Below are 15,904 nucleotides of genomic sequence, written 5' to 3'. Positions count from 1 at the left end.
ATCAAATTATGGGTTTTTTTTCTAACTTGCATGATTAAGACTTTTCCATGTTGTTTAGCTTTTTGGAATAATAATGCATTATTTTTGTAACAGAAATGAATCACAAAATATCCTTCAGGGTTCTCTAATGCAGAACTTGTATGAAGTATATGTAGGAAACATAACCTTCTGGTGTTAGAAGAGCAGATAGCGAACAGATATAGAATGCAATGTAGTTTTTTAAGAAATTGTAGCTTTTGAAAATCAAGAAGTTGAGGTGAATCAGGAGAGGTTTGTTTGAGTCTAAGTTTGGAACTGGATCTAGAAGAGTTGTCAGCAAGCTGGATGCTTTCCAGTGTTCTTCCTTTCTTCTCCCTTCGCATTATTTCCTCTGACCACACTACTGTTGTACAGAGACATTACAGGACATAAAAGTTTCTCTCAAATATTCAATCCCTGTGAGATGATTGCTTCATGTCTCCCTCCTCCCATGTGTGTGTGAGAGGGGTGTGAGAGTGTGGGTAGAGGTGGGTACAGATGCACATGCTCACACTGCACATGCACACATTCATGCCTAGACATGTATGAGCCTGTGTGTGGAGGCCGGAGATTAACATCTGGTTTCTTGCCTCTCATTCTCCACTTACGTTTTTGATACAGGGTCTCTCATGAAACCCAGGGCTCATCAGTTCCTCAGGCCAGCAAGCTCTAGGGATCCTCTTGTCTCTGCCTCCCTGGCACTGGGATTACAAGCATGTGCTGCTATGCTCAGCTTTCAAAAATAAGGTTCAGGGGATCTAAACTCAGAGCGTCATGTCTGCTTGGCAATTACTTTACTGACTAAGCCATCCCTCGGACCCCAGTTTTTAGAAGCTATTTTATACAGGATTATAGAGGTACATTAGAAAAAAATGTTACCAATACACATGAATGCCTCACATAATAAAAATCATTTTCAAGAAACAAATCATAAGAAATGTCAGTTCTCCCAAAGTTAATGTATATATTTCATGCAACTCTACTGAGACTCTCAAAAGAGCTTCTTGTCACTAAGTTGCTTTTAGAAGAGTAGGTCTGTGAGAATAATTAGAGCCAATTGTAAATGATTTTTAGATAACAAACATACTACAGAGTGATTATATTCAAGAGTATTTTCCAGACTTGGGAATGAATAATACATTACTAGAATGAGAGGGTGAAGAAGTAAGTTCCAATATACCTCATTTGTATTCCATTTCAATATGAAAAATGTGTTATACATTAATAAATGGTACTATCACAACTGGCTTTTCACCTGTAAAAAATAAAGTTGGATCCCTACCTCACCACATGCACAAAAATAAGCTCCAGATGGGCTGAATGCTTAAAAGAAGAGCAAAAAAAATTAGCAAGTTTAAATAAAGTTAGTATATATGTATTAATTAATGGTTGAAAAGTTTTACAACAAAATGAGAGATCTATGACCTATAAGAGATCTATTTAAAACTGAATAAAATTAAAATACATTATACTGCTCCAGTGAATACCCTACACCCTTGAATGAGTGTATGGGCAACAGAATTTGGACTTGCTAGGTCTTATAGTTGGTGTTAGCTGTCAAATTGATATACTTGGGATGAGGGAGCTTCAAAATTGCCTCTACCAGATAGACTGTGGCCATGTGTGTTCAGGGATTTTCTTGATTGTTGGCTGATGTAAGAGGATACAACTGAGATAAGAGATGATGTGGGTGGTACAGTTGCTAGGCAGCTGGACCTGGGCTGTATGATAAAGGTAGCTGAAAAGGACCCTCAAGCAAACCAGTTTGCAGGATTCCTCTGTGGTTTCTGCTTCAAGTTCCTTCCTTGAGTTCCTGCATTGGCTTCCCTTAATGAGGTACAGTAACCTATGAAATGAAATAAACTTTCCTTCCTAAGTTGTTTTCGGTCATGGTGTTGTTTATCACAGCAACAGAAAGCAAACCACAACAGTGAGTTTTTTAAAAAACAAAAGAGGTCATGAAGTTGGGAGGGGGTAGGGAAACAGTGAGAGTCAGGAAGAGGAGTGCAGGGTGAATGTGATCCAAATACAGTCTTAGTCACTGTTCTGTCGCTGTGACGAGATTACCATGGCTAAGGCAATGCTTGTAAGACACAGCATTTAACTGCAGGCTTGCTTACATTCTCATCGTGGCATGGTGATGCACAGGTATAGCGCTGGAGAAGTAGCTGAGAGTTCACTATGTGAATCCACCAGCAGCAGAAAGAAGAGCCCTGAGCATGTCTTGGGCGTTTGAAACCTTAAAGCCCACCCCTAGTGACACACTTTTTCTAATAGGGCCACATCTCCTTATCCCTTGTAATCCTTCTCAAATAGTGCCACTCCTTGATGACTAAGCATTCAAATATATGTGTGGGCCTATAGGAGCCATTTTTAGTCAAACTACCGCACACTATGAAATTCTCAAATAATTAATAAAATGTATTTTAAAAGAAGCTGAAGACAAACTTGGAAAACATTATATTACAAAACATATCATTAATATAGCCAAAAGACAGCATTTGGAAGCATTAAGAAGGAAATCTGTTACGAATTCCTGTTTTAAGGAACCAGAAAGTCCCAATGAAAATGGGGGATAAGGGAAAAGCATGCCAGGTGTGGTAGTTCATACCTTTAAACTCAGCACTTGGGAGACAGACAGATGAATCTCTAGGTGATCAAGGTCAACCTGATCTACATAATGAGTTGTAGGCCAACTAAGACTACATAGTGAGATCCTATCTCAACACACATACACACACAGACACACACACACACACACAGACACACACACACACAGTAAGGAAAAAAAAGAAGGCAATTCAAGCTGAAGCAAATTAAATAGCAATGATGAATCTGAAAACTGCTTTAACAGAGAAGCTCAAAGGGCCATACCAGCTACTCTTGGACTAACATTACAGAGTATGAAAACTACCTCCTGAGAAATAGATTGTAATAGGCAGCATCATGGTACTAGACACGAAAGGACAGAGTTAGTAAGAATACAAAATGTGTGCATATGTATGTGATGTACAAATCAGTAAAAATATAAAATAGAAAAGTGATATGCTGAAAAGATAGTCACTAGAATATTGTTTGTCTCTAGACAGTGGAATTTTATCAGAGTTTAGCATTCATGTAGTTTTTTTTTTAATTTTTAGGATAATTGTTGTAATAGTACCTAAATAATAATATAATAAATGAATTATATTACTTTTTTAAAATCCAGATAAACTATTCCTTTAGTCTTTTCTCCCTACATTCATTTTAATTCTCATCTGTTTTATTTCCATGGCAGTGGGATTGAGGGAGAGGGAGTGGGGACTTAGAAATAACAGACATGTCCAAAGAAGGAAGAAGGCAGTTCGACATCATTGAATGAGAGTCAGCCGAAGTGACATCATGCTCTACTCCTCAAGTTCCCACTTCATCTTTTCTCATTTGTATTTTCGAATATTTTAGCGACCTTTGGCATTTGGTGAAACAAACAAAAGCCTACTTTTTTTCCCTCCTCTTTCCATTTTCAGAGACTGTGCTGGCATGGACAGCCTCTCACCTTCCTCCTCTGCTGTCACTGAGTTCAGGACAACAGCAGAATTGGGGGGAGGCAACTGTTCACCGTTTTATTGAAGAGTCACCCTCCTTCTCGTCTCCTAGCTCTACTCTTTACTCAACAACCATCCCCAGGCCAAAATCTGAATCGACATCATCTACCCAGCTTGCTTAGCTGCCTATAAAGACTAGTTGTAATTAGACACAATGTGGGCTACAATATGAGCCTGTGTTACTGATAACAAGTGGGACGCACAGCGTCAAGAGACAAGAAGTGCCCTTTATTCCCATTTATGTTACCAGGAAGAAAAGACAGACATAGAACCACTGTCATGTTACGTTTTTCTAAGGCAATAAAAGTGTTTTGAATTCCTAGACATCCTACGAGTTTCAGTTTTACAAAATGTGTCATCTATTTTCTTTCTTTTCCTTTGAATCTTCTAGTGTCACACATCAAGCCTGGCTCTTTCCCTTGTCTGGAGGCCAGGGAGGCTTCCCAGCATATGCTTATGCAGGAGGAGGGATGCTTGCCTTCTTTCCAACCTTGCCCCCGCAGTCTCCGCATCATGGGAAGCAGGGAAACAGAAACGCTACACAGAGCCTGCAGAACCTCCTGTGTGCAAATTCCAAAGGAGTGTAGAGTTCTGGTGGGGGGTTGGAAGCATGCTCTTTCCTTAGGAAAGCATTCCCAGGGCAAATCCCTGTCTCCATGGATACCTTTCACTATGCCCAGAATGTGACCCTGGGGTCTTTCTTCCCATTGCTGAACAGAAAAGAAGCCCGTGCACATAGCAGCTGAGATTGTACTTGGAAAAGCTGCTGCGCAGGCACCTGCTGCTTTAGGATGCAACTCGAGTTTGTTTACGTTCATTGCTCATTTCCTGAGCAACACCGCATTGAGGCTCTTGACTGAGGTTAGCTAGATCATCCTTGACCAAGAAAATATGGTTTCCTATCAGGATAGGCTATAATTAGACCTGGTCATAACTATAATAGAAACAAAATCAGGGTTTGATAGATTTAGAAGTTAGGAGAAAAAGACTTTGGAGTAAGGGTTAATATTTGAGATGATATTTAAAACATATGAATTTTTATAATATAAACAAAAGAAACTGCTTAAGCTGCACCAACAATGTGCGAAGACAAGCAGGAAGTGGTGTCACCTGGCTCCGTGGTGATTCTGTGTCACTGTGGCGAAGGGCAATTGTGGGTGCCTGGACTCAGAGTCAGATAGCAGACTGAGAGCTATCTCCTCATCTTGTTAAAAAGATGCTTCAAGCTTTTGAGGATGTGAAAAACCTAAGTAGTTAGTTAAAAATAAAGGAATAGCCATTCTGAGGGAGAGCAGCCATTGTGGTGAGGTGCTAGTGTATTTAAAACTGTTATAGAAATAGTTATAGGGATGATTGATTTCCATCAGATGGAGATGGTGGAAACTAGATAAGCCCTAGATTCAAACATAGAGACAAACGGGGGAAATATTTACAAAAATAATGGGTTTAACACACCAACAGACTAATTATAGAGGGTGCAAAGGGGTGGGAGTAGAAAGCACCTTTATTCTCTTTATTGAATTGGCAGAGTTTGAAAGATATTGCAAAGATTTCTTCAACTTATGACAGCATTCAGTTTTTGCTGCAATCTTGAGGATCTAGGAGACCATTATAGAGAGAATAATTTTGAGGATTTGGTCAGATTTTATCCACTTTTTAGTTGATGCAAATATATGTATAATTTGGGGGCATTTATAAATAATGTATTTCCTGTGACTATTGTATCCCAAATAAAAAGGGAGTGCTCAGTCTGAAAAACTGCACAGCTCTTAAGTGAGATAGCTCCAGGCATTGCTATCTGTCTTCAGGACTGCTGATGGACCTTGTTGAGCTTGAGATATCCCATGCAGAAATAAGACACCATGCTCATCAAATTTCAAAGTAAATATAGCCCAGGGAGTGGGGAGGTGCTGGTTAGATTTTGTTGATATTGTTGTTGTTTGTTCTTTGTTTTGTCAACCTGACAAAAGCCAGGGTCATCAAGGAAGAGGGTACCTCAATTGAGAAAGAAAAAAACACCTCCATCCTATTGGCCTGAGAGGTTTTCTTGATTAATGATTATGGTCATTTGAAAAGAATGGTCCCCATAGGCCCATATGTTTGAATGTTTAGTCATGGGGAGAATGCCTATTTTAGAAGGATTAGGGGGTATAGCCTTATTGGAGAAAGTGTGTCACTGAGGGTGGGTTTGTTTGAGGGGTGGCGTGTTCAAGACAGGATTTCTCTGTGTAGCTCTGGCTGTCCTGGAACTCACTCTGTAGACCAGGTTGGCCTCCAATTCACAGAGATCCACCTGCCTCTGCCTCTCCAGTGCTTGGATTAAAGGTGTGAGCCACTGCCACCTGGCCGAGGGTGGGCTTTGAGGTTTCAAAAACCCACACCAGGTCCAGTATTGCTCTCTCAGCCTGTGGATCAGGATGCTGTTCTCAGTTACTTCTCCAGCAACATGCCTGCCGCCATGCTCCCCACCATGGACCAAACCTCTGAAACTATAAGCAAGCCTGCAATTAAATGGTTTTTTTCCTAGAAGAATTTCATCAACAGAATAGTTACAAAGACAATGACTGATGTGGGGAGATACAGCCCACTTCAGGCAAAGCTACTCTTGGGAGGGTAGTCCTGGGTCAGATAAGGAAAACAGAGAGAGCCACGGAGAGCAAGTCAGCAAGCAGTGTTCCTCCATGGTCTCTGCCTCAGTTCCTGCCTTGACTTCATGGTGGACTGGGATATGTAAAACCAGCCATTTTCTTTGGTCATCTGCATTGGTTTTGGTCATAGTGTTTATTACATCAGAAAACAAACTAAGACAGGGTGGGAAAATGGGATAAAGACACCAGAATAAACAAAACTTTGGTGACTGAAGTCCTTTATGCAACAACACTGTGTTGAGAAGGTAATTAGCCAAGTAACCAGACCAGACAAAAACACACTTTGTCCCTTGATCCCTTTGTATGTTTCATATAAAGAATTGTAGACAGTTTAAAATACAGGCCCTAGATTATCCTAAGAGATGGTAAAATTAGGCCATAGCCATCACATTTCTGCCATCGCCAAGCATGCTCTTCTGAAAGAGGGTTATGTTTTTTGGTATTAAGGTCACAACAGTCTGTCCTTTTTCATTTGTCTGACAACTTGATGCTTCCATTTTCACTACTGTAATAATACCATAAACCATACTGCCATGCCTGTGATGAGGAAGACCAGGGCCTCCATCAGCCGGTGTTCCCTTCCTCCCTCAAAAAAAGCCAAAGAGGCCACACCAAATCTAGCTTTGTCACTGGGCACATTGGTAATCAAGGTCACTCAATCTCTTCTCACCTCATGTTTTTCACATCTTTTTTTTTTTCTTTATGGTGAAAAAGTATATTTAGAATTAGCCAGCTGGACTCAGTTCAGATGATCCCGATTTTGTTGCCAACATACAGAGCATCAAAGTCAGAAACGAAGTAAACATATGCCTTCTTCTCTCCGTCAGGCCTTTTGAGGGTGTTGACTTTGGCCACATCCATGTCTAGAGAGTTTCTTCCCAGCCTGTTTGATCTGGTGCCTGTTAGCCTTGACATCCACAATGAGCACAAGTGTGTTGTTGTCTTCTGTCTTCTTCATGGCTGACTCAGTGGTCAGGGGGAATTTGATGATGGCATGGTGGTCAAGCTTGTTTCTCCTGGGTGCTCTTTCGAGGATGTTGGGGCCGCCTCCGGAGCCGCAGGTTCTCAGGCCACCGGAAGGTGGGTGATGTGCAGATCTTTTTTTGTGGCTATGGAAGCCTTTCAGCACTGCCTTCTCGGCTTTCAAGGCCTTCGCTTTGGCTTTGGAAGGGGCAGAAGCCTCCTCTTCGTTTTTGGTGCCATGTTGGTGAAAAGGATTTGTTCTTCACATCTTAACAGGGGTGGTGGTGACAGATACAAAGACTGAATGAGCTGCTGTGTGTAAGCCCTTAGTCAGGTGCCGACATGAATGACGTCATGTATAGCCGCCAACTTCATTCTAAACTTTCTTCCCTGACCAGGGTGGAATCCAGGGCCTCATACGTGCTGATCAAGAATGTTACCGCTGCTCCTGTCATAGGTTTTCATTTATTTATTTTTGTCTTTACGACTTGGGTTTTTTTTTTTCTTTTAAAAAGATATATTTTATTGTTTTTAATTATGTATGTGTGTGTCACTTGTGAGTATGTGCCTATGAGAGCACATATCTAACAGAGGGTAGGAGAGGGTGTCAGATCCCCTGGACATCTAGCTCAGGCAGCCGTGAAGTGCCCTGTGCGGGGCCTCTGTTAGAGCGGTATGCACTGTGAAGTGCTGAGCAGGTTCTCTATCTCCAACCGCCCCTTGGCATTTTTCATTCTAATCCTAAGTGTCTGGTTTCTGTTCCCATGGGCCTTGGACCAACCCTCCTCGAAGACAGAAATGCCTCATTCGGAGAGGCTCTGGTAAAGCAGTCCCAGCCTTGGTTCAGTTTAGTTTCCCTCAATTTCTTTTCATTTCATTTTGTAACAGTATAATTATTCAAAATGTTTATTGAAAGGAAACTTCTCGAAAACACACTAAAGGGTATGAGATTCTGGCTTATGTAGGAGAAAAAAGAAGTGCCCTTCCCTAGCTGTTTAAAAAGAATTATCTTTGTGGGCTAAAATAAAAATTTTGAAACAAGAGAAAATTATGCCAGCTGTGTTGACATATCACAATGCAGTAAGGAATCCTTCGAGTATGAATTTCACATTTTTGTTTTACAGTTACAAAAGTCTATGTATCTGAAAAGTACTATAAGTAAAATTTTTTATAGGTTGTCTCGTTGCAATTGGTTGACTCTATATGTGTTATTTCATTCAGAACTCTATGCAGCTTGTGACAAAAAAAAAAAGATGTTTTGGTTCTGAAAATCTGTGGGCGTTTGTCGGGGACCTGAGGTCATGACCGAGACTCAGATGCTCAGGCCCTAGCCCTGGCTTTGGTTCCATTTGCTGAGTGTCCCTGAGCAAGGCCCTGACCTCCCTCCTTTCCTCTCTCCATGGACAGCACGAGGATTTCAGTGCTCAGGCCCTCACGGGGAGGTGAGTGCATTAAGAAATAAGCAGACTAGTTTCTCCCCATGTAACCCTTTCGGAAATGGAAAGTTAATCAAATAATTCTTAAGTGTGCTGAAAAATAAAACCAAAAGAAATGATGGGTACACAGAACAGAAATTATATAGTATATAAGGTTTGTGGAAATTATTACTTAATTTTACCCAAGCAGAAAAAAAAGAAAAAAAACTAAGAATATATTATTCTCAAACAAAATTCCCCATCTTCCCCCCCCCTCTCTCACACACACACACACACACACACACAGTTCCTTTCTCATTCATCTTTATTTTAAAATATTTCACACATTTGGTCTCAAAATATGAGCCCCCCAAAGAAAATCATCAGTCTTTAAAAATGTTTAAAATAATTAGGTTACAAATTCTGGAGCCCTTTAATGTGGCTGCAGCTTTGTGACTATCTGCGCATCCCATGTATGGCCCTATTAAATGTACCAGGCGCCAATGTTGCTGGCTGTCAAGAAGCAAAATGAAAAATAGTTTTAATAGCTGCTCTTTGACCTGTTTTATATTTTATGTCAATTATAACAGCACACAACCATGCATAATTATGAAGCATAGATGCATTAAAATGTACACATAATTTGTGTTCTTATGGCAACCACTGCATTAGGCTCTAGAAAACAAACCTATTGTTATAAGTCATTTGCACATTAATATATTAGTATTAAATATCGAAGACAGATTTGTCTGTCCATCTGTTTTGAGTCATTGTAAGTAAATATATCTTTTGGGAGGGGTGGACAAAATCTCTACATAAATGCACTGTAGGTACCATCTGTACCGTATATTATAATACAGAGCTATGCACCATCGTGCATAGCAACTCAAGCAAAGACAGTGCCATGTGACTGTCATGTGAATGTCATTTTTAAAAAGTGATCTGGTGTATGGACATAAGGAGGAATTTTTTTCCTGGCACTGCCATGAAAATTCCTTCATTTGACTATCCTGTGGTTTGGGGATTTTTTTTTTCTTCTCAAAAGCTTATAGTTCCCAAGGATAAAGGAAAATAATTATCTCGATATTGAGTAGTGCACAACAACAAAAAGTCTGCTTGCTTTATATACAGGAAACATTGACTTAAGCTATCGGATCGTCTGATAGTGACTCTGAGAAGCAAATGGCAAAAGCAGAAAATGACCTGTCTCAGCTGCTCATGGAGAAACCAATAGTTGTTCAGCGCGATGGCCCCACAGAGCCCTCAAGCACTAGGGAACTACAATTTCTGCTTTCTAGCATTCTCACAATTTTGTAATGAAGGGATAAGAGACCAGTGCCAAATTAGAAACAGAACCTAATCCTTGATGGGCAGGACTGGGGAGGGAGCAAGCCGCCTCTGAACTGTCCACTCCAAGCCCCTTTCCTTACTTTTGAACAACTTAGGCTGTCCATCTGACTTCAACGCTTGCAAAGGCTGGCCCGAAAGGAGAAATCACGAAATAGGTCTGAGGGTTAGGGAACCTAGGGAGCAATTGACTGTTCTCTGAAAACTTGGTCTTGAACTCGTGACAGTCCTCTAGCCTCAGCTCTCAGGGGCTGTCACACCTAGCTTAGAGTAATTTTTAACACTCGTATCTGAAGCCTCATCTAAGGTGTTTCAGTCTCTGTTTCTCTCATTGAATACGAGTTAAGTGTGGACGTTGAACATTTTTAAGCAGTTTCTACATTGCTGGACACTGAGTTCAGAGACAGTTTGCAGGGTGACTTCTAGTTATAGTTCATTCATCCATGTATTTGAAGGTGCTATTTTCATTAAAAGGTATTGTCCGAATTTTTTTTAAAGCTTTGATATGTTTCTGAGAAGTTTCTCTAGAATCATTAAAAACTTGTCTCTAAATGCAGTGTTTCAGTCTTTAAATAATAAGACTACAACACTGGGAAGAGAACTGGAAACATCTGATTTCAATAAACTTAAAAACAAAACAAAAAACTTGTGACATAGCCAGGTGTGGCCATTGAAGGAGACCCCCTTTCTTCTCCCCACCACAGCCAGGGCTCACTCCTGGACCCCAGATTAGGCTCAAATCACAGGCAAACAACTATTTTCACAGAGCTCCTTTATGAAGCTTGAAAGAAAAGTTAAAGTGGCTGCTTTCCGACTCAGACAGAAAAACAACAGCAAATGACCTTGCAGGTGTAATTTTTAAGGAAAGTCAAAGGGGAGGTCTGTGTTAGAATGGGCTAGGATGCAGTGGTATGTTTTGATTGGGCATGTTACTTAGATGAGCCAAAGAGGATTTTGATTGCTGGACTTTAATACACTCAGGAGGCTGAGGCAGGAGAATCATGAGCATCAGGACATCCTAGGCTGTATACTGATATGCTAGCTCCAAAGAAAACAAATGTAGTACAGTCTAGAAAGAAATACTGTTGTGCACTAATACACCCCAGATAGAGAGAAATGACTTTCTGAGAAGAGAGATGCTGATGATAGAAAACAGGAACAATGAGAGAACAAGACTGCTGGACGATGAAGCCATGAACCTGAGCAATTGGGTAGGAAAGAGTCCAGTGAGTCTGAGGCCCTCAGTTCCAAAGAGCTGGGAAAATTCAGATAATGGGTGTATAGGCAACTGAAATTCATACTTCCTTCAACATGGAGAGTTATAGGGTAAGCCCAGAGCTTTATGGGCCACTAGGAGAGTTGAGGAGACAAGGTTTTGAGTCCCAGAGCCACCCACCAAGGACTGGGGGTAAAAGGTGACGAGCATCACACAGGTAGGGCCGACAGCCAGACATACTCCCCTGGAAGAGAACTAGTAAATGTTGGGGGGTCAACAATTCATGGAAAATAGGCCATTGAGATGACTCAAAAGGGACAGGTGTTGGGGCCAATCTTGACAGCCTGAGTTTGACTCCAGTGCCCACATGGTAGACCAAGAGAACTGATTCTTCCAAGTCGTCCTCTGGCCACTGCATGTGAGCTGTGGGGTGCACTGGCACTTACCAATAAACAAATAAGTGTAGTAGTGTATGGAAATTCACACATGGTTAGTTCCTCAGAGGACTTCTGTCTTCCTGTCTTCTGGGTGGAAAGCACACAATCCACTGTAGTTGATTCACTTCATTTGGATACTATCTCCTCAAATCCATTTTCACAATCCAATTTTCCCCGGTATTTAGCTCACAGAGACTGGGCAACTATGATTTACTCTCACCGTCTACTAAGGTGGGAGTTTTAAGCTTTCAAAAACTGTCGCCACTGACTCACATGAGCCATTTCAATCCTTACAGGAATTGTCTTGCCCTTCTATTGTGCCAGGATATATCATGTGCCAATTTGACAAAACAATTCACTAGCTTCCAAGGCTGCTTCATTTTCTACACCTAATTATCCAATCTAACTAAAATTAACTTTTCAAAATAACATTCTTTCACATGCTAGCTATAATGCTAACTACAAAGAAACTTCTATATACTTTGGTGGGTATTTCAGACCAAACTGTTTAAATTGATAGGCCATCTTTGCCATTAAATTTAAGCATCTTGAATTTTTTTCCTCTGGTTTGTTTTCTTAACATAAGTTCTTTTCTTTGCTGAGTATTTTATTCGTCTATCGCCATTTCTACCTTTGGTCACCAAGAAACAGGACAAGCAACTTAAACACAAAACCCTCAGTCACAAATTCTTGTCCAAATGCTACTCTAATCTCTAATTTTTAATCTCTAATTCTCCTTGAATTCTAAAGAACTTTAGTGAGAATTTTTTTTTATTTCAAAAATGTATTGAGACCAAGCATGGTGGTCTACCCCTATAACCCCAGCACTTAGGCAGAGGTAGGAAGATCTCTGTGGATTCAAAACCAGCCAGAGCTACACAAACCCTGCCTTAAAAAATACACACAGACATACACACACACACCCCTAGCTCTTACCAATTGAACTTACCCATTCAATGGCTTATTCATTCATCTTCCCAGGTTCAAGGCACCCCTAGGGACAGGCCCACTCTTCAAGCATGCAGAATACAGTAACACTTCTTTGTACTTTGAGCTTGAAACATGGTACAGTATTGTGAAGCATATCCTAATTTCATTAAAAACTATTTACCATATAATTTCAGCTGGACTGAAACATAGCAAATAAGATTTGGGGAAAAGATAATATTCCCCTTATAAGTATTCTTTGCAAATTTTGTGAAGTACCAAGTATTTTTTCTTATCTGACAAAGAAAATTTTTTATTAATTTATTTCATGTGTATGAGTGCTTTTGCCTGAATGTTCATGTCCACGCTGGGTGCCCAAAGTGGCCAGAAGAAGGTGCCAGATGCCCGGGAACTGACAGCTGTGAGCCACCATGTCGATTCTGACAATATAACCCAGGTCCTCTGGAAGAGACAGCTAGGGATCCTAACAGCTGAGTCATTTCTCTGGCCCAACAAAGACGAAATTTTTATATGATTACATGTAAATTTTACATGTAAAATTACATGTAATTTGGTCCGAGTGTTTTGACCTTCATTACAGAAACAATGCATGCATTGAGATCTTTTACATTGTTCTATGCATCTGTGTTTTGATTGCATGTATGTATGTGCACCACGTGCATGCAGTACCCACAGAGGCTAGAAGAGGGTGTTGGAACCTTGGAACTGTGCTGGGAACCAAACCTGAGTTCTCTGCAAGAGCAGAAAATGCTCTTAACCACAAAGCCATCTTTCCAGTCCTGATATGGATATTTCACTTGTGCAACTATCTGGGCATAGTAGAATTTCCTCAACAAAAGTCTGAGGTTCGTGCACATATTTCTGCTCAATGAAGTATTCTTCATAGCTTTATTTACTTCTTAAAGAACAAAAGCTTAGGGCCACTGATCTAAGGAGCCCTGTCTGGTTCCTAAGTGAAAACATTTTGGAAACTGTAGCTTTATCTTAGAAGATAGCACATCCAAAAAGAACTGTTGGCAGTAAGTGTCAAAAGAAGGGAGTGAGCTTCATACTGGCCAGGTCTTCCACCTAGCTGTCCAGCTTAGAAAAAAAAAAAGAAAGAAAGAAAAAGATGTAGTCTCGAATGAATTTGAGAAATAGCTCTCTGGTTAGGTGCTGTTGTACTTTTATAGAGACTGTCCAGGGTTGATTCAAAAATAATTTGATCGTGATTTACCTGGAATATGCAGAAAAGGCATTAAGCTCCTATCAAACTTCTGCATTTCTGAAACACTGTCAGGTAAGGAAAACGGGGCAGGCTTGTCTTAGATACATGCTAAAAGTCTGCCTACTCAACAAAGAGCTGGTTGTGTCTGATGGGTCAAATATGAGTATTTGTTACTGCTTCTTTGGGGTGGGGGGGTGAAGACTTTCATAATTCTTTGCACTCTCCGTGGGTTTGAACCTAAAAGGGACAAGTGGCAACTCAGCACTGCGTCCCAGCCAACAGAATGATGGAGAAAGGCGGCAGCCATTGCAAGGTCAGACCGGGCTGGGTCAGTCAGGGGTACACACACCACGGGCATTGGTGTGTCCTGGCTGTGGTCCTGGGCTGCAGGAGGATTTCTTCTTTAGCTTGGCGGCTGGCCTGCAAGCCACCGCCAGAGTCCTTTCCCCCTAATCCATACTGCTCAATTGTCAGGAAAGCTTGTAAACAGGAGCCTCCATCAGTTACCTCAGAGTGGTCTGAACGAACTAACATCATAACAAGAGTGTTTATGGAGGAATGCTCAGGCGCTGAAGCGGAAAGGGCTTAGCACCGCACAGACCCTCGCCCACCTTTTTTCTTCACTGTTCACATTGAAATGCAAATATCAGCGCAGGGTTTCCACCGGCGTGCCACTCACAAATTGAAAAGCAGTTTTTATCTATGCAAATGTAAGCATGGTAATTGAAGTTAATCAATCAATGCTAGCTTTCACTAAAACCTTGAACATGATTGAATAAAGTAATTATCATTCAGCAGAAAATGATGAAGTTGTAGACAGCATGAACCTTATTAAAGGAGGATTTTGAGTCACAATGGCTTAATTTAGCTAACAGCCCAGCCTTAGCCCAAGCAACATACTACTCTTGCTGCCTAAAATTGTTTTAAGAAGAAGCAATAAACAACATTGAGGGTGGAGGAGGCAGGTGGAAGGAAAAGGATAGGAGGAGATCTTATTTTCATACAGCTTAGATTCGTTTAAAAAAAAAAACTGGCATTCTATGAGGGGGAAGCCATAATTGATACCTTAAAAAAAAAAAAAAAAAAAACTACATCAGCAAACAAAGATTGCTATGACATTTTTGATATGCCCGACAGCAACAACAAACTCCTCACGTTACTGTGTATAATATAAATGTGTGGAATAAAATGGGATCCTGAGAAGTTTTTATGAAAATCAGAAAATATTTCTCCTGTATGTAATCTATTGGTATCTTATAAATCAAGCAGTGTATTCCTAAAAGCATGTAAAACATATTTGTATCTTTTTTATTCCATGACTTTCAATAATAGACTTCATTTTTCAGTCTTTGAAATGTTTCATTTTTCTGAAGTTACACACACACACACACACACACACACACACACACACATATTTATATACATATATTCAGTTACTTGTTTTGATTTATAAACAACAGTCTACCAGAGGGTACCTCAATATTAATTCTAGGGTGTTTTTTTTTTCCAATTTTCCTGTACTCATGTATTTTCACTGACGATTTAAATGTTTCAAGCCCCGCCCCCACCCGCAAACCAAAATTATTTTATTTAAGCCAGTCTATTACTACTGTCAGAAAAAAAGTCAATTCAGGTGGCATAAGGGAAACAATCCCTCTCTGGGAAATGTAATCAACAGTTAGTGTGCAACATAATGTAAACTGATTATGGAAAGAGGCACCATTTAGCTTTTTCCAATGTATTTTTGAAAAACAAGGTTAACTAGCAATATTTAGATGAGAGTAACCCAGCAGGATACGGTGACTCTTAAGAACCTACAGTAATTCTATTGGATTCAATTAGACTGGAAAAAAAAATTAAAGGTCTGTAATCCTGCTAATATTATTGTTCACCCTTAGGGAAGTCACTCCCTCCCCCTCCTCGATTTTGGTTGATGCATTTTGCAGTTAGTGTATTTTGAATAACAATTTGTTGGATTAAAGCCATGTTCCCAACTGCACAGTACAAAGATTTAAAAAAAAATGTGTCTGTGTTTATATACATATATTTTGCTAGGTACTTAATCATACACTGTCTCAACCTACCCAGATTTCTTAAAGCTTCAGTCAAATTTCAGTAAGT

General features: G+C 40.3%; 1 pseudogene; it reads right to left on the bottom strand.

Moving 5' to 3' along the window:
- Positions 1-6,949: 6,949 nt before the first annotated feature.
- On the bottom strand, positions 6,950-7,671 carry LOC114704214 (annotated as a pseudogene).
- Between the last annotated feature and the right edge of the window lie 8,233 nt (positions 7,672-15,904).

Source organism: Peromyscus leucopus, chromosome 4, assembly GCF_004664715.2.
Source record: "Peromyscus leucopus breed LL Stock chromosome 4, UCI_PerLeu_2.1, whole genome shotgun sequence".
Lineage (NCBI taxonomy): Eukaryota > Metazoa > Chordata > Mammalia > Rodentia > Cricetidae > Peromyscus > Peromyscus leucopus.
The sequence above is the reverse complement of the archived record's forward strand: the minus strand, read 5'-3'. Positions and strand labels throughout refer to the sequence as shown.